Source organism: Medicago sativa, chromosome 1 (assembly GCF_051527215.1).
Source record: "Medicago sativa cultivar Bolivia chromosome 1, Bolivia_mono, whole genome shotgun sequence".
Classification (NCBI taxonomy): domain Eukaryota; kingdom Viridiplantae; phylum Streptophyta; class Magnoliopsida; order Fabales; family Fabaceae; genus Medicago; species Medicago sativa.
Genome location: NC_140749.1, coordinates 36,587,118 through 36,611,560, shown reverse-complemented (window position 1 = coordinate 36,611,560; position 24,443 = coordinate 36,587,118). Strand labels below are relative to the sequence as shown.

Sequence of the window (24,443 nt, the reverse complement as noted above, 5' to 3'; positions counted from 1 at the left end):
TATAATGATGTTTTATGATATTTATATTGATGTAATTAATTCTTTATGTGAATGTTAACACATTCAAGCGTTGTTAATTGTTGTATGTTGCTGCTGTTTTCTGTTGTCGACTGTTAGTGTCTTGAGGTTGCATGAGTCGGTCTATGTTGTTGGAATTTAAGAAGTCGTCCGTGATTATGAGTCGTATGAGTTGTACACGTCGTTGTCTAAGTTGTTGGAAGTTGAGTTCATTGCATACTCATTAAAGTTGGGGGCTTTAGGCCCGGCAGCCTTTGTGCTCATTAAAGTTGGGGGCTTTAGGCCCGGCAGCCTTTGTGCTCATTAAAGTTGGGGGCTTTAGGCCCGGCAGCCTTTGTGCTCATTAAAGTTGGGGGCTTTAGGCCCGGCAGCCTTTGTGCTCACACGTTGAAGAGCCTATTATGCTCATTTTGTTGCTGATTGGTACCACATGCATTTGCATATCAAGAAGTTCATGATGTTTAAGTTGTCGAGTTGTTGTCGAGTTGATAGAGTTGCATGGTCAAAGATGAGTCGTGTTGTTAGGTTGTTGTTGAGTTGATAGAGTTGCATGGTCAAGGATGAGTTGTGTCGTCAAGTTGAGTGTTAAGTTGATTATGATTTGTGATGAAAATTAGTAATGGTATTTGATGATTGTATTTGTTATGTAATGAAAAATATGCTAATTGTTAATTGTTGATATGTTATTAATGTTTAAGTTGTTAAATGCATTTTATTGGATTATATGCTTAATGTATTGATTATGAAATCTCACCCCTTCTGCGTATATGTTGCCTCGACCGTGGGTAATGTGCAGGTAATAAAGATTAGAGGCGTTCATGAGTGGACTCTCAGTTGGTGTCTAGGTGCTCTGATACGTAACGGGATGGGGGCTTGCTTTTACTTCTATTCCTTACGTGTTTCTTTTATGAACTAATTATGAGAATTTCCAATAAGGCCTGTGTGCCAAGATCTCTATTATGTTGAACTATTTTCCGCTGCGTAGTTTCAGATTTTATGATGTTAAACTTGAAGGATAATTATTATTATCTATTTTATGATTCTCAAGAAGTATGTGACATTCCGTTTATGATTTAAATACTCTGATTTTAAATGAAATTTTCAAGTTGGGGAAAACGGGGTGTTACAATTGGTATCAGAGCAGGTCGGTCCGTCCGGCCAAGTAGTGAGTCAAGTTGTGTCTTTAGGAGTTGGAATACCACTATATGATATTCTAAATGTTGTGTGTTGTGCAGAGAAGAGACCTGGAGGCTGCGAATCTTATTTGCTATAAGAGGACTAGAATGGCTGGAAGAAATGATGCTGCGATTGCTGCTGCTTTGGAAGCTGTGGGACAACATCCAAATGCTGGTGCTGGTGCGAATGCTGATGTGAGAATGTTGGAGACCTTTCTGAGAAATCATCCTCCTACCTTCAAAGGAAGGTACGACCCTGATGGAGCACAGACGTGGCTCAAGGAGGTTGAGAGAATTTTCAGAGTTATGCAATGTACTGATGATCAGAAGGTGCGTTTTGGAACGCATATGCTGGCTGAGGAAGCTGATGACTGGTGGGTGGGCCTCCAACCTACCCTAGAGCAGGATGATGCAGTTATTACTTGGGCTGTGTTTAAGAGAGAGTTCCTCAACAGATATTTTCCTGAGGATGTTCGCGGAAGAAAAGAGATCGAGTTCCTTGAGCTGAAGCAAGGAAGCATGTCGGTGACAGAGTATGCAGCAAGGTTTGTGGAGCTGGCTCAGTTCTATCCACACTACACGGGGGACAATGCTGAGTTCTCCAAGTGTATCAAGTTTGAGAATGGTTTGCGTGCTGATATTAAGCGAGCCATTGGTTACCAACAGATCCGTGACTTTTCTGCCTTGGTGAGCAGATGCAGAATCTATGAAGATGACAGCAAAGCTCATTATAAGATTATGAGTGAGAAGAGGGGTAAGGGCCAACAAAGTCGCCCAAAGCCTTACAGTGCTCCTGCTGACAAAGGAAAAGGAAGAGCTAATGATGAGAGGAGGTCTAATAAGAAGGATGCTGGTGCTGAGGTTGTTTGTTACACTTGTGGCGAGAAAGGCCATAAGAGTACTGCTTGTACTAAGGATATTAAACGGTGCTTTCGTTGTGGCAGTAAAGGACATACACTTGCAGAGTGTAAGCATGCGGACATTGTGTGTTTTAACTGCAAAGGAGAGGGTCATATTGGGTCTCAGTGTACGAATCCGAAGAAGACTCAGACTAGAGGGAAGGTGTTTGCTTTGACTGGTACTCAGACTGAAAATGAGGATCGTTTGATCAGAGGTACTTGTTATATTAACAATACTCCTTTAGTTGCTATTATTGATACTGGTGCTACACATTGTTTTGTTGCTTTTGATTGTGCTTCTAAGTTGGGTCTTGCTGTGTCTGATATGAGTGGAGAAATGGTCGTCGAAACTCCAGCTAAGGGTTCGGTGACTACTTCTCTTGTTTGTTTACGATGTCCTTTGTCTATGTTTGATCGTGATTTTGAGATTGATTTAGTTTGTCTGCCTCTGAGTGGAATGGATGTAATTCTGGGTATGAAATGGTTAGAGTACAACCATGTTCTCATTAATTGTTTTAGTAAGTCGGTGCGTTTCTCTTCTGCTGAAGAGGAAAGTGGAGCAGAATTTTTGTCTACTAAGCAGCTGAAGCAATTAGAACGCGATGGGATCTTGATGTTTTCCTTGATGGCATCCTTATCTTTGGAGAATCAAGCAGTGATTGATAAGTTGCAGGTGGTGTGTGATTTTCCTGAAGTTTTCCCTGATGAAATCCCTGATGTACCACCGGAGAGAGAAGTTGAATTTTCTATTGACCTTGTTCCGGGAACGAAGCCTGTGTCTATGACACCTTATCGTATGTCAGCTTCTGAGTTGGCTGAGTTGAAGAAACAGTTGGAGGAATTGCTAGATAAGAAGTTCATTAGACCGAGTGTTTCACCTTGGGGAGCGCCGGTATTGTTGGTTAAGAAGAAAGATGGAAGTATGAGGTTGTGCATTGATTATCGACAACTGAATAAAGTAACTATAAAGAATAGATATCCACTTCCTAGAATTGATGATTTGATGGACCAGCTGGTGGGTGCACGTGTGTTCAGCAAGGTTGATTTAAGGTCGGGTTATCATCAGATTAAAGTAAAAGATGAAGACATGCAGAAGACGGCCTTTAGGACGCGATATGGTCATTATGAATATAAGGTTATGCCTTTTGGTGTGAGTAATGCGCCTGGCGTGTTTATGGAGTATATGAATCGCATTTTCCATGCATTTTTGGATCGCTTTGTGGTTGTGTTCATCGATGATATTTTGATTTACTCTAAGACAGAAGAAGAACATGCAGAACATTTGAAAATCGTTTTGCAAGTGCTGAAAGAGAAGAAGTTGTATGCTAAATTGTCTAAGTGTGAATTCTGGTTGAACGAGGTAAGTTTTCTGGGCCATGTTATTTCTGGTAGTAGTATTGCAGTCGATCCATCTAAAGTTGAAGCAGTATCACAATGGGAGACTCCTAAGTCAGTTACAGAGATTAGAAGCTTTTTGGGTTTGGCAGGATACTATCGAAGATTTATAGAAGGATTTTCTAAGTTGGCACTTCCGTTAACACTGTTGACGTGTAAAGGTAAAACCTTTGTGTGGGATGTTCATTGTGAGAATAGTTTTAATGAATTGAAGAAGCGTTTGACGACGGCTCCAGTTTTGATTTTGCCAAAACCTGATGAACCTTTTGCGGTGTATTGTGATGCGTCCAAATTGGGCTTAGGCGGTGTGCTTATGCAAAATGGTAAAGTTGTTGCTTATGCATCAAGACAGTTGAGAACTCATGAACGAAACTATCCTACTCATGACCTTGAATTAGCTGCAGTCGTATTTGTCCTTAAGATTTGGAGACACTACTTGTATGGTTCGAGATTCGAGGTGTTTAGTGATCACAAGAGCTTGAAGTATTTGTTTGATCAGAAAGAATTGAATATGCGACAGCAACGGTGGCTCGAATTGTTGAAGGATTATGACTTTAGTTTGAATTACCATCCGGGTAAAGCTAATGTTGTTGCGGATGCCTTAAGTAGGAAGAGTTTACATATGTCTGCTATGATGGTGAAGGAATTTGAATTACTTGAACAGTTTAGAGATATGAGCTTAGTTTGTGAAATGTCGTCTCGGAGCGTTAAGTTAGGAATGCTGAAAATTGATAACGATTTCTTGAAAAGTATTAGAGATGCACAGAAGGTTGATGTTAAGTTTGTGGACTTGTTGGTTGCTAGTAATCAAACTGAAGATGGTGACTTTAAAGTCGATGATCAAGGTGTGTTGAGGTTCTGAGGTAGGATTTGTATTCCAGACAATGATGAGATAAAAAGGATGATTCTGGAAGAGAGTCATAGGAGTAGCTTGAGCATTCATCCGGGAGCTACAAAGATGTATCATGATTTAAAGAAGCTGTTTTGGTGGTCAGGATTGAAACGTGATGTGGCACAATTTGTGTACTCTTGTTTGATTTGTCAGAAGTCGAAGGTAGAGCATCAGAAACCTGCTGGGTTGATGACACCGTTAGATGTACCAGAATGGAAATGGGATAGTATATCCATGGATTTTGTGACGAGTTTGCCAAATACTCCTAAAGGGAATGACGCAATTTGGGTGATTGTTGACAGATTGACGAAGTCGGCACATTTCCTTTCGATTAATATTAGTTTTCCTGTGGCTCAGTTGGCAGATATTTATATTCGAGACATTGTGAAGCTGCATGGTGTTCCTTCGAGCATTGTGTCAGATAGAGACCCACGATTTACTTCTAGATTTTGGAAGAGTTTGCAAGAGGCTTTAGGCTCTAAGTTGAGATTGAGTTCGGCTTATCATCCTCAGACAGATGGTCAGTCGGAAAGAACAATTCAGTCACTCGAAGACTTGTTGAGAGTTTGTGTACTTGAGCAAGGTGGGACTTGGGATAGTCATCTCCCGTTAATAGAGTTCACATATAATAACAACTATCATTCAAGTATTGGGATGGCACCTTTCGAGGCTTTGTATGGTCGGAAGTGTAGGACTCCGTTGTGTTGGTTTGAAACAGGTGAAAGTGTAGTTTTAGGACCAGAAATTGTTCAGCAGACTACTGAGAAAGTGAAAATGATTCAAGAAAAGATGAAAGCGTCGCAGAGTCGACAAAAGAGTTACCATGATAAGCGTAGGAAAGACATTGAGTTTCAAGAAGGGGACCACGTGTTCTTGAGAGTTACTCCGATGACCGGTGTTGGTCGTGCATTGAAGTCTAAGAAGTTGACTCCGAAGTTTATTGGTCCTTATCAGATATCTGAGAGAATTGGCACGGTGGCTTATAGAGTTGGCTTACCACCGCATTTATCAAATTTGCATGATGTGTTTCATGTGTCGCAGCTGAGGAAGTATGTTCCAGACCCGTCCCATGTGATTCAGAGTGATGACGTGCAAGTTAGAGACAACCTTACGGTGGAGACTTTACCTTTGAGGATTGATGATCGCAAAATGAAGACGTTGAGAGGCAAAGAAATACCTCTAGTGAGAGTTGTTTGGAGCGGCACTACTGGTGAAACATTGACGTGGGAGCTGGAGAGTAAGATGATGGAGTCTTACCCAGAGTTGTTTGCTTGAGGTAAATTTTCGAGGACGAAAATTCTATAAGTTGGGGAGAGTTGTAACGCCCGTCTTAATTATTTACTTAATTTAATGAGGATTTATATATTTATTTATATATATATGATTTAAGAATTTAAATATGTTTGCATGATTTATAGATAAATTATGTGATTTTCTAGAATGACGTGAAGTATATTGATGTTGTAAAGTTGTTATGTTGGTGTGACTTATTTTATTATTAAATAAAATAAGATATGAGAAATAAAATAAAAATATTAGAATTGGGCTGTGATGTGTAAAGAGTAAGTTTAGAGGTGAGAAGAGTAATACGAAAAGATAAATAGGGCAAACATAAGTTAGAAACGTTTTTACGTGAAACGCTTTTGGAGAAAAGGGAGAAAAGTCAGAAAAGAGGAGAACTAGAGGGAGAGCTGCGATTTCATCATAACCAGGTAAGGGTGAGACTAATTTTCAATATTATTAAGAGTATGATTCTATAGGATGAATTTAGCATGATCAGGTTAAGTTTTGGTGAGAATTGAGAATTAGGTTTAAGAACAATTTTGATGATTGAACCATGAACATATGTTAGATTGATGCTAAATTAGTGTACAGAACTCAGATATACCATAAGATGATAATTAGATGTTGAATTGAGGTTAGAATTAGGAGATTAAGTGAAAAGTTGGAATTTTTAGGTTTCTGGCCGTACTGACATTCATCGCTCGCACCTGCGAGCAAGAACACTCGCAACTGCGAGCTAGAACCCAGAACTCGCAACTGCGAGCAATGTAACTCGCAACTGCGAGTGACCTGTGAGCCCGCAACTGCGAGCAGAATAACTCGCCACTGCGAGTAAATACGTAGGAACCCAGAATGCACACTTTGCTCGCCATTGCGAGTGAAGTTACTCGCCACTGCGAGTTAGGCTGTTAGTTGCCCAAAATTGTCCCGATGCGATCCTTTCGCACGTGTAGTCTTGAGATGACCTTAGAAGTAAGTTAGAGAGCTGTTTAGGATGCTTTCATAAGCTCCAGAAGTCTGTTATGGTGACTGAAACTAGAAGTGTTGCTGCATGAATGCTATAATGATGTTTTATGATATTTATATTGATGTAATTAATTCTTTATGTGAATGTTAACACATTCAAGCGTTGTTAATTGTTGTATGTTGCTGCTGTTTTCTGTTGTCGACTGTTAGTGTCTTGAGGTTGCATGAGTCGGTCTATGTTGTTGGAATTTAAGAAGTCGTCCGTGATTATGAGTCGTATGAGTTGTACACGTCGTTGTCTAAGTTGTTGGAAGTTGAGTTCATTGCATACTCATTAAAGTTGGGGGCTTTAGGCCCGGCAGCCTTTGTGCTCATTAAAGTTGGGGGCTTTAGGCCCGGCAGCCTTTGTGCTCATTAAAGTTGGGGGCTTTAGGCCCGGCAGCCTTTGTGCTCATTAAAGTTGGGGGCTTTAGGCCCGGCAGCCTTTGTGCTCACACGTTGAAGAGCCTATTATGCTCATTTTGTTGCTGATTGGTACCACATGCATTTGCATATCAAGAAGTTCATGATGTTTAAGTTGTCGAGTTGTTGTCGAGTTGATAGAGTTGCATGGTCAAAGATGAGTCGTGTTGTTAGGTTGTTGTTGAGTTGATAGAGTTGCATGGTCAAGGATGAGTTGTGTCGTCAAGTTGAGTGTTAAGTTGATTATGATTTGTGATGAAAATTAGTAATGGTATTTGATGATTGTATTTGTTATGTAATGAAAAATATGCTAATTGTTAATTGTTGATATGTTATTAATGTTTAAGTTGTTAAATGCATTTTATTGGATTATATGCTTAATGTATTGATTATGAAATCTCACCCCTTCTGCGTATATGTTGCCTCGACCGTGGGTAATGTGCAGGTAATAAAGATTAGAGGCGTTCATGAGTGGACTCTCAGTTGGTGTCTAGGTGCTCTGATACGTAACGGGATGGGGGCTTGCTTTTACTTCTATTCCTTACGTGTTTCTTTTATGAACTAATTATGAGAATTTCCAATAAGGCCTGTGTGCCAAGATCTCTATTATGTTGAACTATTTTCCGCTGCGTAGTTTCAGATTTTATGATGTTAAACTTGAAGGATAATTATTATTATCTATTTTATGATTCTCAAGAAGTATGTGACATTCCGTTTATGATTTAAATACTCTGATTTTAAATGAAATTTTCAAGTTGGGGAAAACGGGGTGTTACACCCCCCCCCCCCCCCCCCGAGTAAATTGACCTTCCCAAGCTTTAGGACGATTTTTCCACCCCCAGTGCATGCAGTCAATACTCCCGATCATCCGTAGGAACCCCCAATTTTCACTAACATGTAGTATTCTTTGCAGGTTATCTTGGGTTGGTGCTCTCAGGTACACTTGCTAATATAATCCTATGATTATTTTACAGGATCTATGTAAGCACACCTATGTTGTAGTACCTCCTATTTTGATACATTCATCGACCCCATCTGCTGACACACCATACGGTAACATTCACATTTATGTGGTACATTTTGCTAAGGGTGATATGCCTTCTTTATTGGCTGCATCAACTCACTGGGTGAAGTAGCTATCACAACTTGAAAGGTCCCCAACAATTCGAAGGAAAGCATGTTTTTGCATCCGGTACCGACGACGAAACATTCCATCGTCAATGTAGGCTCATTGGCAAAGTAGTCGTTAATTAGTCTTTGGTTTGCCACTGCATGATCTCTATTGAGATATTTTCTACTACGAGGTGCACTATCTTCCAATACTTTGTTTCGACGCTCTCTGAATCGGTTGACCATATTGTTGGTCTATATGGCTAGATGGTTACCAAGCTAGAGGAGAGGTGAATAGCGCGTTTTAAAAACTTTTCGGAGATTTGTGAAAAACGATTTTAACAAATTGACTATTTGAAATTTGCTTGAACAATCACAAACAATGAATCAACAAATACCAAATATATGTGGAATAAGATTTTATCTTAGAATTGAGAGATTCACGATACAAATCTTTGTGCACAATCAATTATTAACAATCCTTAAACAAGGTACAAAATAATGTACAAATTCAAACCAAACCTATGAAGAAGAATAATATGCTATCAATTCAAAAACACTATTAATAAGCTGACGTGGACGCCACGTGTGTTATTTTTTTATTTTTTTTATTTTTTAATTATTAAAAAAATAAAAAAATTATTATTTTAATAATTAAAAAAAATAAAATAAAAAATAAAAAAAGAAGACACATGGCGTCCACGTGTGTATTGACTTGATCAAAATTGATTTGGGGGGCCAATAGGGGCGGTTTTGTATTTTATTTTGTTAGGGGGCAAAAATCGCTACTTCTTGAAACATAGGGGGCCAAAACTGCTATTAGGTTTTTTTTTTTTTTTAAGAATACAAATATGTTTCTTATTAGATTTATAAGTTATATATTTGATCAAGGCTCCGTTTAAGGTACGCGACCCTTATGGGTCTTGCATGGTGCGCGACATGCTTTTACTAGTTTTTTTTTTTTTTCTTATGTTGGTCTTATAACTTGCATGTGTAGGTCAACACAGTATTAGTTACTTGTTCTTGCAGGTAGTCAGTATTATATTAATCACATATACAAATTGAGTGCTAAGGTTATTTTGGGTAGTTCAAAAGTAATACCTTTCCCCTTTTCCTTGCCTTTACTGAAACGAGAAGAACATCTTGCTTCACAACTCACAACTCATACATTAACGGAAAGAATCTTATACATAAAGTACTTGGATGAATTTATATAATGAGTAATAAGAGTGTTGACCGACTAATCAAGCTTAGAACTCTCACCCAAACAACAAGAATCTTGGACCTAAACTACTTGTAAGACTGTTAATTGACTAATCAAGAAGTTTAGATTGATTAATGAAACTCGCAAGTCATACCTTAACGAAAAGAATCTTATACATAAAGTACTTGGATGAATTTATATAATGAGTAATAAGAGTGTTGACCGACTAATCAAGCTTAAAACTCTCACCCTAACAACAAGAATCTTGGACCTAAACTACCTGTAAGACTGTTAATTGACTAATCAAGAGGTCCAGATTGAGCAATCAAACTCACAACTCATACCCTAACGGATAAAATCTTATACATAAAGTACTTGGATGAATGTTCATACCCCCGAGACACTGATTAAGGAATCCAAAAAAGGAAAATTTGAATTAAAAATAACATTTTTTTAATTTTTGAGAAATTAATTACACAATTTCAAATACAAAAACTACTATGTTTGCTTCCGTAACCGGTGTCCGAGGGCATCGGTTAACATTTTTTTATTAATATCATTTAACTATTTTCTTAGTCTTATCAATTTAAATTTTTGAGCTGTGGTTATTCAAAACATAAAAAAACAAGTACAACTTTATAACAAAATTGTGCTGGTTACTTGATGTTTGTTATACCTGCCGTTGCTTAATTCTGGTAGAATTTTTTTTATCACGAAACAACGCTAGTTATTATTTTGCTACAATATAAATACTCATTTTACGCAAAATTGACCATATTATTTTTCTTATTTAAACTTTCACCAATATAAATAAGTACTCATTTTAAGTACTTCACCAAAAAAAACTATTCTATCTATTTAAAATATGTTCTGGTACTTTTTTCTTGTGAAATTTGAATTATGTAGCTTAATTAAAATATAAAGCAGCCTTCTTTTTTGCTTTTTAGATAGGAGAATCAACCATATAATATTTCTTTTAGAAAAAAATAGGCAAAATTACACAATTAGTCCCTTAACTTAATTTTAGGCAACACTTTCGTCCTTTATCTTTTTTTTTTTGTAACGATTTAGTCCTTTTATGTTATAAAATGACAATATTTTATCATTTTTTATGAGATTTTTTCAATGAAATTTGATTTTCTAGGCTTATATGATGAAGATTTGCGTTTGTCTATAAGTTTGAAGAATTTTTTTTTTGGAGTTTTTGATTATTTTTTTCATAAAAAAGGATAACTATGTTGTTATTTTATAACATAAAGGACTAAATCGTTACAAAAAAAGGATAAATGACGAAAGTGTTACCTAAAATTAAGTTAAGGGATTAATTGTGTAATTTTACCAAAAAAATACTATTTTAAGGGGAAAAAAATATACTTTCTTTAACATGAAGACAAAATAGATTTTGTTCTATAGCTTAGTTTTATTTTTACGTTAAAAATAATGGAATAATGTGGATAGAGATTTTGTTCTTGTTTTAATATTCATTCCGTTCCATAATACATGACACAGTTGACTCTTTTACGCATGTCAATGCTTAATTTTGAACCTAAATATCTTGAATAATATGTTAGAAAAAAAAATGAAAATTGATTGTCTTTAGCGTTAAAATTTCTATTACAATACAAAATCATGCCTTCTTTCGTCAAATTAAATAACCATTTAAAAAAAAAGATATTGTCTTTTGTTGAATATTTATTTTTCTTTGAGTTTGTAGATTTATTGATGAACTATAAAACTTTGCTGGGAACATATATAATGCACGCCAATAGTTTACTAGGCATTTTCATATTTTTCCAACTATGACATAAATACCCTTTACGTAAATTGATTGCTAATTCAATTACTTTATTAAAGACAAACATTAAACATTATAATATACATTGCTAGTGGGTCAACATGCCTATATATCTGTGCCATTGAAAATGTTCTTTTCAAATCTAATGACTCACAAACAATTTACAAACCAAAAAAAAAAAAAAAATTGTAGTCACCTATGGTAGGAGACCCATTGAGGTCATGTACCCTAGCCTGAACCTTTGATCAAATGTAATACTCTCAATCATGTAATACCATCAATGGGTAAGACATGTTATGAATTCAATTGCGGAAACAAAACACTCAATGATGTAATACCATCAATTACTAAGACATGTCTTCATGTGACATTTTTTCATTTTGATCTTCGATTTATGACTTTTTTTTTCCTCCGATTTTTGACTTTTTTTTGTTTCCGTCCTCCGTTTTTTGACTTTTTTTTTTGTTTTGGTCTTTGGATTTATGACTCAGCCAAATTTTTGTCACATCAACCTTTTTTTTTAACAACAACTGACAACAGAGACGAAAAAAATTAAAACGTTCTAGTTTCATGTTTAAGTCTTTATCGTGATGCAGAGACTTCATCCACTAAGAAAAGAAAGCCGGGAAGAATTAAAAAATAATAATATTATAAGCCTATTTGCATAGTATCATAATTTATTCTTAATTTCTCTCTCACAAACAAAAAAATAAAATTAAAAATTAGCAAATAATTGCAACAATATTTGACAAAAAAGTTTACTGTATGAGTTTTCATGAAAGTGCATGTCCATTTCCCTTAAATCACTTGATTATAGGATTCTCTCTTCAACCTTGTGGTCCTTAGTTCAAGACTTGAGTCTTGAACTACCCTCACATCTCCATAAAAATAGTGGAACAACAATTTCAGTATTTCACACAATAAGGAAAGTGCTGACCTATGCTCTATATCAAGTAGCCAACTTATTGACTTAAACAATGATTATCTTCTATGGTTTTGATAATAATTTGTAGAATTGTTTTTCTTTTTTGAGGAAAATAATTTGTGGAATTGTTGAAGTTTGTAGCCTAGTTAATTATACTTCCATTATCTTTGCTATTAAATCAACGAGGGATATCAAATTTTGATTAAGTATGTATATTGCATGAAACAGAAAAAAGACATTAATTAATTGCAATTTTTTGAGGGAAAGTTGATACAAAACAAAGAATACACCATTGGATAAGATCATCATATTGCCAATAATTACTCATTTAAATGAACTTCAAGATCACTTGTAACTCACTTATATTGACTACAATGTTTACCCTATTCACATATGTGATTAACTTGAACAAATTCCGGACTTGATAGATCTAACCCTAAAACTGAAAAAGGATTATAGTATTCTCTGCAATGATTTTCAGGGATGACCCTTTCTGGTCTCAATGATTCTCTGCAAAGAGGACAAGTGTGGTTTTTGAAAGCAACCCATTTATCCAAACAATGTCTATGATACATATGATCACACTTCAATACTCTAATATCATCTCCTTCTTCTATTTTGCATAGACACACAACACATTCTACATCTTTCTCTGGATCAGGGATGGACTGATAATTGCATATATTGTACATTTCTCCAATTATTGGAAAATGAGAATCATGGAGCTTATAGAAGGGATAATAGGTAAGAAAATCTATTGCCCATTTTAGATGAATATATACTTGAGTTAAATACTCCATGACCATGCTGAATGTTTAGGGGAATAGGATTTACAGGATTCTTGGCTATATTCTTGTTTTGCGCTTTGAAGAAATGGGAACTTTTGGTGATATTTATAAACAAATGGGTGGTAGAGACTGTGGAAATATAGATAAAAAAATCATAGACTAAGGTCAAATAGGGACAGCTTATTTTGGAACTGAAAGCACATGCTTGATTTTATATTTCTTTGAGCGATGTTCTTAAAAAGCTGTTGAAATTTTAAATTAGAGTTGTATTTTTTTGATAATCTAATATAATAAGAATCATTTAATTTTAAAATAATACAAAAAATTAAATGACTATGATGATATTTGAACAGGCTAGTTAGAGAGTTTTTGACTCGTGATAAATCATATGTTCTTCATGTGACAAGACCAATAATATATATACAGTATAGTATAGTATAAGTATAAAATATAAATAGAAATGGTGGTCAGCAAATACTTGCCACGTTTTTTGTGTGAGAAAGCGTGAAAGAAACAAATGTATTTAGACTTGAGAGAAATAAAATAGACACGTTCTGGGGAGAAAGAAACCATTGGCCAAGGAACAAAGGTATGTTGGGGATAAATATATTCGGCATAGTTTAGTCAATGTTGCCTAATTGTCTTCTTAGTCCTAACTTCTATTCCTTCAACAAAGAGACCTATGGAATTCTTCTACTTTAAGGCCTGAAATGAAAAAAAATCTCCGATTTGAATTTCCAACCACCCATCGTTTCTCACACTAGCATGTCGCAATCCTTCTTTGTTGTTGTATTGCTTATCTCTTACATATGGTTCCAATAAATAGCTGATGTTTGTATATAATGGCCACCTTTGATACCAATTGATAACATCACGGGACATTTCTTAAATTTTTCAGCAACAATCATCTTGAACACAAGATAAGCTATGCATATAGAGTAATTTGGGACAAGGTGAGGGTGTTTATCCTTCCACGAATTTCAAGTGAATACACATGAAGAATCTCAACAATTTCAGGGAATCTAGAATAAGGCATATTAGTAGGAATTAGACAACAATAAGAAATGGTGAGAGATCTAGCAGCAAGAATGTAACACTTTTTCCATTATTTCTATTTAAATAAATGACCTTTTTTCCTTGGTCAATGATGATAGATAGCTATCAGATAAGGCAAGATCGATAGCCTTTTTGGTTAGGAAAGGATTGTGTGAGATGATAGAGGTCATGGATTGTGTGTTGGAAAGGAGGAGAAAACGATTTCAGGCATCGTCAGAATCAACGACATAATTTAATGTCTTAGTAACAATGGAGAGCCTTACTACAAAACAATTTCAAACATTGTCAGAATCAACGACATAACTTAATGTCTTAGTAACAATGGAGAGCCTTACTACGTCAACCCGAGTTGTAAGAGTCAGTAGTGTGGCAATGCACTCTTCCGGTAGTTCCTCAAATGCCTCCATTCTTTTCTCTCAACCCTAAATATGGTAACGCATGTGTCAATAATTGTCCAAGACATTTTGCCTTTCAAATCTCTCTCCAACACCAGAGTCATAAGAGTGCATTGCCAATGTTGCCAACTCCGTTGATGCAGACAGACTCTCCATTGTTCCTAAGACATTCTATTCTACTGCTGATTCTAACAATGTCTAGAATCATTTTCTCCTCCTTTCCGACACTCAATTCATGGCCTCTATCATCTCACACAATCCTTTCCTTACCAAAAAAAAGCTATATATCTTGCCTTATCTGATATCTATTTATCTATCATCATCCACCATGGTAAAAATGACTTTTATTTAAATAGAAAGAGTGGAAAAAAGTGTTACATTCTTCGGCTATATCTATCACCATTCCTTATTGTTGTCTCCTTCCTACCAATATGCCTTATTCTAGGTTCCCTAAAGTTGTTGAGATTCATCATGTGTATTCACTCTAAATTTGTCAAAGGATAAACACCCTCGCCTTGTTCTAAAATACCCTGTATGCAGCTTTTCTTGCGTTCAATATGATTTCTGCTCAAGAATTTAAGAACTATCTCGTGATGTTATCAGTTGGTGTCAATGGTGGCCATTATATTACTAACATTGGCATTTTGGAACCATATGTGAGAGGTAGGCAATACAACAACAAAGAAGGGTTGTGACATGCTAGAGTGAGAAACGATGGGTAGTTGGAGATTGGGATAAGAGATTTCTTCATTTCACTCCTTAAAGTGGACGAAGTCCATATGTGTTATGGAGACATGTGGTGCTCTTTCGATGGGAGATTTCTTTGTTGAAGGAATAGAGAAGTCGAGACAAAGAACACAATTAAGCAACACTGATTAAACTATGTGGACCATAACCTTTAACTCAAAGCACTTTGCCTATTCCCAAGACTCGTGCTTGGGAGTTGTGGACTGTCAATGTTCTATTAAGGACTTGCTAGCCCACCACAAAGGCTTATGGGCCCTTTTTAGGGCGCGCCTTTTCCCTTTAGCACCGAAACTGTATTCCCCCTATCTTGGAGCTAAATATACGGCCAAAGCATGTAGAAGCATCTAGCACTTGTGCTTCTTGACCTAGGACATGTTATGCATTTTTATTTCCAAAAAACTTAGTGTTTATGAACTTTTAATGTGATGAAGATAACTGTCTAATTCGACATAAATCACCAAAATGTGCAGCTTTTAAAGTAAACGAAGACTTTGAAAATAAAAGTGAAGAAACTTAAAAGAAAGTAATTTGCATTGCATTTATAAATAAATGGTTCGTCAACTCATGTTACATACATTTTGTTACTCTTTTCTCTCTACGTCGGAAAACTCGAGTGCGGAGAACTTTTGTTAATGATTTGTGATCTTTTTTTTCCTATGAAAAACTAGTATATATACACAAGAAAATAATTGAACAACCGACGGTCCTAAGCTATATGTCTTCGACAGATTTGTATTAAGTATACACTTGAAGAAACATTCCTTCTGCTCAATAAACTTCCTGTCGAAAATAAACACTTAAAATACGGGCTAACAAATTGCAGATTAACTTGTAATATGAATTGTAAAGATGCCAGATTACAATTGTATATTTTAACCATGCATCTATTTGTTTAGAAATTTATTTGTGAATGTGTTGACTATACTGATAGTTATTTGCAAATTGTTGCTAATTTGCATGAGGAGTTTATAAGTTGTCTCTATACTAGTGTTCTTGCTCGTGCGACGCACGTTTGACCAAAATACATTCATTTTCTTCATCTCCACAACGATTCTATCACGAAAGAGCCATTTAAGAAAGATGGGTTTTCGCTTTCCATGACGTTTCCAAGTAGCACCGACCCTGTTTCGTCAATCCAGCACCGTATCACCCTTCATCTCCTTATTCTCTGCAAAACCCATAGAAGACTGTACCAACTGAGCAGAAATGGTAAATCCTAAACTATTTTCAGTTTTCTTTCTCTAGTTTGGTTGGTCTACATGTCTCTCTCTGTTTTTTTTTTTTTTTTACTTATATACTTGTTTTAGGTTGTTGGGTGTGTATAAGCTTAAACCCCCCCAAATCTCTTTTTATTTAATTATTTTTTTTATGAAATGTATTTATGTTAGTAGGGTTAAATTTCTATCCAACAAATTATCTTGCGATGAATTTTGAGAACCCACCATTACTCTTTCGATAGCCAAGCACTTTTTTTTTTCCTTCACAAAGGAGCATAATTACATTTCATGTTGAACTGCTATGTTATACTTGGATCTAATTGAATTAGAAAGGGCTTTAGAGTTTTGATTTGTGAACAATAATAACCCAGAAAGAGAATTTGTGATTTGTGTGAACTATATCAATTTTTTATAAGAAAAACATTTGGTGTGATAATTGAAACATCTAAGGAGTTTTGGCTATTCACTATCAATTCAAAGATTCATTTTAAATTAAAAATTAGTTATACTATTCTTTAATGCAGCTAAACTGATATTTTGTTGAAGAAAAGTTATTCTTGTTAGCCAGATTGCATTAAAAAAAGTAATGTCCCAACCTTTTCTTGAGACCTTGATCTCCTTTCCTTTCAAATTTAAAACTAATGATCTTGTATTTGTTTGTTGCTTAACCTGTTTCTGGTGCTCATTTATGTATAAACCTCTAATTTCCAATTTCTATTTTGAACTCTAATATTGTAATCTGAAAATAGCATATTTCGTGATAGAGAGTGATGACTTTTTCGGAAGCTTTTAGTATTGTTTTATTGTTTTTTTTTAATCCGATTTGCGTCATTGTTTAATAATTTCCTTCCTGTGGGTGTTCCACTATTAACAAAATAAATTATCATGTGCAGGAATCTCAAAAGTGTGTCTTAACAATACTTTATTTGTGTTTTACCCACATGAAACAATATTTTATTTTCACTCACACTCCACTACACGTTGAACCATCAAGAGTTAATAAGTTTAATTCACTTTCCACTGCACATCAAAATAAACAAAAAGGTCTAAAAAACCTTTAAGATGATTAATCATTTTTTTTAATTACTGAAACGAAAATGAGTAAGATGGCAACATGGTATGTTATAATTTTTTGTTGAAGAATTAATTTATTCTAGACACATGTTTAGTTACATTGATAAAATTATAATTTCTGGAGACATCTTATTCCTGATGCTACTTTCTTAATCTACACAAATCTGCAGGTGATCATGTTCCTGTTGACATGCTTGCTTGGCTGCTACCCAAACACTTTGAGAAACTGTCTTGATGGTGGAGCCACCAAAGGGTTTGGATAGCAATTTACATGTTTGATGGGCCTGCTGAAGGCACTATTTACATGCTTGCTAGGCTGCTGTCAAAATACACATTATCACTATGTAAGTAAAAAAAATGAAAACATTTGTGTAAATTGTTTTAATGAATCTCTTGTTTAGATGAAAATGTTGGCTTTTCACTTTTGAGTTATTTCTCATTCATTCACTTTATTAATAACTTTCTGAAAAATCTCTGTGAAGTAACTTTCTGTTTTTAATAAAGCTTTAGACTTGCCTCTTCATTAAGATGTTATATCTTAAACTTTTCGATTTAGAGAAGATCTATCGTTTGCTTTCATAATAAATTAATGATGGCCTCCAACTGCAAAAATGAAGGGGATGATAGAAATTTTATGAATGCCATAAATTTGATGATTACCTTTGAATATGTGAAAATAAAAAAGCGAAGATGTTAAATAGGTTAGATATTGTAGCTGGCAGCTTGATGAATACCTTTGAATATGTGAAAATCAGAAAATGAAGATGTTAAATAGGTTAAATTGTGTTGGCAGTAGTAAATAATCTCACCAATTCTTTCATATTTTTAAGCTGCAGAAAGAGCAATTCATTCCATAGTAGGAGAGCTCATCTCTAATCTTTCATGGCGCCACTGCAGTACATTCAAACAATAGAACATGTTGAATATGTGAAAATTAAAAAACGAAGATGTTAAATAGGGCATGATCACAAATGAGTTTAAAAGGCAACAATAGCGTGCATTATCATTAGAAAGCTTTGAAACATGACCATAAAGCTTTGCTAGTTGTATCTTTTCAAGTAACATGCATATCATTTCAAATGACCAAATTTATCAAATTTATCTTCATGATGGTGTCTTCCTAAATTATTATACTTTCTAATGTTAATGTACACTATCGTCGTCTTTTAACTAAGTTGTGCTATGTTCTAATTATTATTGATTTCAATAAAATATTCTGTTTTTAATAAAGCCTTCAGATGGTGAATAAAGAAAGAAAACTTTCAATAAAATAATTCAGTTTTTAATAAAGCTTACACTTGTCTCTTCATTAAGATGTTATACCATAAACTTGTCTATTTAGAGAAGATATATCCTTTGCTCTCATAGTAAGGGCTATCTTATCATGATTATGTTTGGTTCAATGTAACTAACTATTAAGAAAAGCCGTTTCATTTTATATTACATATGAATCAAGTCTTATTGCATTGAAATGAGTAGAAATGTGAAAATACATTTAGGCTTTTGTTAAAACACCTGGTAACAAACTAAATTATTTATGTAGGAATCTCAAAAGCGTGTAACTGGCACAACAAATTGGTATCTCTCTCTCTCAAATTCCAAATCAAACCAAAAGATGTAGAAAGGGCTGTTGACTTCAAGGTTTTTTTTCTTTCCCCTTTTCTGCTATAACTACTTGACTTGAGAACTTTGTTTGGGGAGAAATCTGAGAATTCTCTTGAACCTTAGTAAAGAGGAAACCACTCTTTTATAGCTCTTATAATGGCATGTGGATGTATTAATCCTCACTCCATATTCAAAATGATAAACAACTACACACTAACAAATATATACATGTATGTTTCTTTTATGGCATTGTGATGTGTCACTTTCATTGGATTTGTAGACACACTTCAACATACTTTTTATAATGCCACTTTAAAATAACTACTTGTTGCCACTATTGTTTTTCCAAATTAATAATCTGCCAATAATCAGTTTATGATGCTTGTAGCTCCTAATTGAGTTTTATACATCTTTAATCTCTGTATGAAGATTACTTTATATTGGTGTTTGTGCTTTCAGCAACCACAACCACACTGTTAAAATATTCAATTGTGTTAAAACTGAAAAGCTAGTTAAAAGCTAGCCTATTCAAACAAAATGATGCTCAAGTTTAATTAGCTTCTTTCTTTTTTTCTTGCAGAAATTTTTATTGTTTATTTTATTTCATGTGATGTTGGTGTGTTATGGGGGGTTATAGGTTAAAGGTACTGCACTATCCTCACATTATTCTGCATGTGCAACATATATTGAGAATAATTAACCTGCATTTCCACTTTTAAATTTGAAAATAATCAACTTGCTGCATATATTGAAATTTTTAGTATTGTTTTCTTTTGTTTAAACATGGTTGTGCTATGTTCAGATTAATGTTCTCTTTTTGTGGATGATAAATTTTGAGGTTAGAGAAGTAAAATATGATGAATACATACAATTAGGAGTATGAAAAAGTGAGGTAAGTGAGTAATAGAAAAAGTGAAGTAAGTGAGTAATAAGAGAGTAGTGCTATGGTAAACTCCATTCTCAAATCCGAAGAGCATCCTCCCATTTTATTTCATTTGTGTGATTCAACCTTTTCTGGGATTCTGGTACATTGAGAAACTGTGAATGAAGGATCTGCCAACTTTGCATTCACAAAACTCAAGAAAAGCCTTATAGAAATTAGATTTTGAATATACAAAAGGTAGATGTCACCTTGACGATTCACTTATGCTGCAGGAAAAAAATGAACGTAAGTTAATAGTTACAATAACTTATACATGTGCATATATAAATTCAGATATAACTCATGCTGCGTAATTTTTGTTCTCTTTGCAGCAAAAAAGTAGTAAAATATATCATGATTCATTTTGTGATTGACATTTATGAATTTCGTATGAATGAAGTATTTTCAATAATTGTTTTCTTATCTTTTTTTTTTTGGCAGATTGCATACAAAATAAAGGTTTGAAGGGAGAAAAGGATCAAGTAGATAGGAAAGGAAACATACCTGTTAATTTTGGAATGGAATGGAGAAACTCACCACAATGGAGATGAACACCAATGCAATGGACAAAGCTTCTTCTAGTATTTATAGACTTTTTTTTAGAGGCTATATGAATTTTTGTAGTGCTAAAAGGTTGAAAAAATGGAATAAAATCCCACAAAATCTGGAAAGTGTTTTTACTTTGTGAGGCTACATTCACTTTTTCAGCTGGAAAGTGTCCTTACTTTGTCAAGTTGTCCTTTTATGTCTGCCAAAATTTCTTCCCCAGCAAGTAATAACCCACCAAAAATGGAGATGAACAGGAAAAATTAGGCAAAATTGGCTATTGTCTTTTGTAAGATTTATTGATTCTTTTAAGGGATTGTGCGTGTATTCATGTGCACCAATGAATCGATACTATTTTAGCTTAAAATAATATACTATAACTTCTTGGTGATTTTTATAGGTATGATAATTATAATGAAATTATTTCTACTATTTTTTAATGTGTTTGACATAATATGTTTTAGATGATGAATTAAATTGATGAGATATTCAATGACGAGTAGTGATGAGTTATTTAACGACGCGTGTAAAGAGAAGTTGTTAGTGATGTGTTTAGAAGAGTAATTAAGATTCATGCATTCTGTAACGCCCTACTTTTTATTTAATTATTTTTATTAAGTTAAAGTCTATTTATGTGATTTATTTAAATATGTGAGGTGTTAGTATTTTATTAAGTGACATTATTCTATTATTTATTAGAATATGAGAATTATTAGAGTAAGTAGATTTGGAGGTAGTTTTGAGATTAGATGTCTTTTTATGATTTAGTCGATTTATTTTGATGAGTGATATTTTGTTATGTTATAAGTTGGTATTTACTAGCATAATATATTTGTTATTTGTTAGAGATATATTTGTTATTTGGTGTAGAAATATATTTGTTATTTGTTAGAGATAAATTTGTTATTTGGTGTAAAAATATATTTGTTATTTGTTAGAGATATATTTGTTATTTGGTGTAGAAATATATTTGTTATTTGTTAGAGATATATTTGTTATTGGTGTATTATTATTATTATTAAGTGGGGGAGAGATATATTTAAATAAATAAGATTATGAGGAATAGAGTAGTTTTGAGGTGTAAGAGAAATAAGAAGGGGGTTAGAATAGAAAGAAGAATAAGTTGTTGGGCCAAAATAGATTTAGGAAGAGCGTTTAGTATTATAAATAGAGAAGCTTAGGTTAGAAAGAGTTTACCCTAAAACCGCTTTTTTGGAAAAGAGGAGAACAAGAAAGAAGAGAAGAGAAGAGAAAAGTCAAGAGAAGAGGAGAATACCTTAGGAAAGAAGAACGCTGCTGCTGATTCAGGAATTAATCTAAGGTGAGGGTGAGACTATCTTGCATTAATATTAAGTTGTTAAATCATTAGATTGCATCTAACAAGTTGGGGAAAGTTTTTGAGAATTTAAGAATTAGGGTTTAATAATTGTAATAGGTTGTAAATAGATTTGAGAACCCTTTGAATTTGCATACAGTAAGTTGATGAATAATTAGTGTTCTAATGATAGGGTAATCATAGGGTAATGATTAGGGTCAAGTTTGAAGAGTATTGGATCGAATACGAAGTGGAAAAGATTTCCCCAAAGCGAAATCGAAGCTTAACTGCGATTTTGCTGTCAATGTGCAAAACGCATTTTTATTGTCTCAGTTTGACAAGTTTAAGTTCCGAACTGGGTTTAGGTGTAAACACGAAAGTTGTAGGTATGGATGTTAGCTTTCTAATGTCGTTGGTCTCACATCAATAGGATTTATAGAACTTGAGTTATAGTCAAATTACTGCACATAGGTCACAGTGAATTTTTATGGACTTTCAGCACAACTTTTCCGTATTTAAAATAAAAACTGGTACTGATCGGTAGAGAATTGGTCTTAGGCGTAAACATGAAAGTTTTAGATAATTTTGTTAGCTTTCCAGTGGCTTTGGTTTGACGTGAAAATGATGTTTGGTCTTTGAGTTATGATGAAAATACTACAGGGAGGTCTTAGCGAAATTGTACGGTGACACCCTTCTCTGTTTCATGTTTTTGTGTTTTGTTCATATGTTTCTGTTTTGAATTGATCTTTGTTGTAAACATGAAAGTTGTTGATATTTGTGATATCTTTCCAATAGCTTTGTTTTGACATGAAAATATGTTGTGGATAATTTATTATGTTTTTACAAAGATACATAGTGAATTATTGTTGATGTTTAAATACGATGTTATATGAAGTTGTTTATGATTGATGAATATGATGTTTTAAGATGTTGTTTATTATCATGTGATATTGTTATATTATGATATGACATGAATTATTTATGTGATCCATATGTTGTATGTTAAGATGTTAAGACGTTAAGATGATAAGAGTTGTTAAGTCGTCAAGTCGTTATGAAGTCATCAAGTTATTAAGATGTTATGTTGTCAAGATATCAAGATGTTAGGATGTCATAGATGTTCATGAAGTTGTCTAAGTTGTAGGAAGTTGAGTCCATTGCATACTCATATACGTTGGTTGGGGGCTTGATGCTCTGGAATGCTTAGTCATTCACACGATTGGTTGGGAGCTTGATGCTCTGAAGAGCCTATTTACGCTCATATAAGTTGGTTGGGAGCTTGATGCTCTGAAGAGCCTATTTACGCTCATATAAGTTGGTTGGGAGCTTGATGCTCTGTATTGGTACCAAATGCATTTGCATATCAAGAAGTTTTAAGATGATTTAAGATGTGAAGTTGTCGAGTTGTCAAGTTGTCAAGTTGTCAAGATGCTAAGATGATTTGAGATGTTAAGAGTTACATAGTCGAGTTGAGTCGCATTGTCGAGTTAAGTGAGGTTTGATTATGAAGTTTGATTGTGATTTGATGATTATGATTTAATGATGATGTTTGTTTATGAAGTTGATTATGAACTTGATTATGAAGTTGTTTTCGATAAATGCTATGTTTTGATAATGATACTTATGTGAATTATATGATGATGCTTACGATTATATTTGGTGTTAGATATTGATGCTTATGATCATGATTTAAGATAAGATGTTTTATGAATAATAATTGAGATTACTTGATGAAGTATATGACTAATGCAGGAAGGATAATGACACTAGTTAAGGAAGTTTAAGTTATTAGATATGATTAATGAAATATAAGATGTTTAAGTTGTTGAATGTACTTTATATGATTTATATGCTTAATATTATTGTTTGAGAAATCTCACCCCTCTGCTTGGAAATGTTGCTCTTCGTATGGGTAGCTTGCAGGTAACCAGGATTAGTTGCGGTCGTGAGTGGACTCCTCACAAGTGTGTCTTAGGTGCTCTGATACGTAACGGGATGAGATTATGTCTTCTATTTCTATTCCTTACGTATTACTTATGGATTTTTATGAATAAATGTTGAACAAGACTTATGAGATTTTTACGTGCCAAAGATTATTTTTATTGTTGAACTAATTTCCGCTGCGAAGTTTTGAATTACTTATGTTAAATGATTTTGAAGAATAAATTGTTATTTATTCAGTTTTTGAATTTTTAAGAAGTGTAGCATTCCGTTTAAAGTTGAAAAACTCTGATTTATTTATGAAATTTTTACGTTGGGAAAACGGGGTGTTACACATTCATTGTCGAGTCTATTTGAAGATGTGTATTTAAAGATGGGTTGAATAAAATCAGAAACATACTTTGATATCCAAGATGTAGGTTTGGTACCACATGCATATTTGGTCGAGTTTAGGAGCTGTGAGTCTTGGAGGATGACGTGGAGCCTTTCTCGTCAATTTTTATCGTCGTTGAGACTTTATTTTTGTGTCGGTGCTCTGATTCTGTAATACTGGGGATTCCCGTTCTCTTTATTTTTCAGACTTTCGTTTGAGATTCATGTTCGAATTCAACTTGTTTGTTAAGATCATGTGATTATGTTTTGGACTTATTTCCACTGCACTATTTTTAATGAGAAATGATATTACAACCATTTTTTGACAACTTTAAACAAT

General features: G+C 34.2%; 2 long non-coding RNA genes and 1 pseudogene across 4 annotated transcripts; 2 read left to right on the top strand and 1 right to left on the bottom strand.

The window, feature by feature from the left end:
- The first annotated feature begins 1,301 nt into the window (after window positions 1-1,301).
- Window positions 1,302-3,119, top strand: LOC146954676 (uncharacterized; annotated as a pseudogene).
- Window positions 3,120-16,126: 13,007 nt separating this feature from the next.
- Window positions 16,127-20,609, top strand: LOC146954674 (uncharacterized). Its single transcript, XR_015014478.1, has 4 exons — window positions 16,127-16,320; window positions 17,573-17,746; window positions 18,946-19,043; window positions 20,371-20,609. It is a non-coding gene; the product is annotated as an uncharacterized LOC146954674 (long non-coding RNA).
- On the bottom strand, window positions 17,353-20,575 carry LOC146954675 (uncharacterized). Of its 3 annotated transcripts, XR_015014473.1 has the most exons (4): window positions 20,434-20,575; window positions 18,212-20,156; window positions 18,063-18,136; window positions 17,353-18,005 (listed from the first exon to the last, which is right to left on the bottom strand). It is a non-coding gene; the product is annotated as an uncharacterized LOC146954675 (long non-coding RNA). The 3 variants fall into 3 exon arrangements; XR_015014476.1 differs by lacking the exon at window positions 18,063-18,136 and having other exon boundaries at window positions 18,137-20,156; XR_015014469.1 differs by lacking the exon at window positions 18,063-18,136.
- Window positions 20,610-24,443: the final 3,834 nt, after the last annotated feature.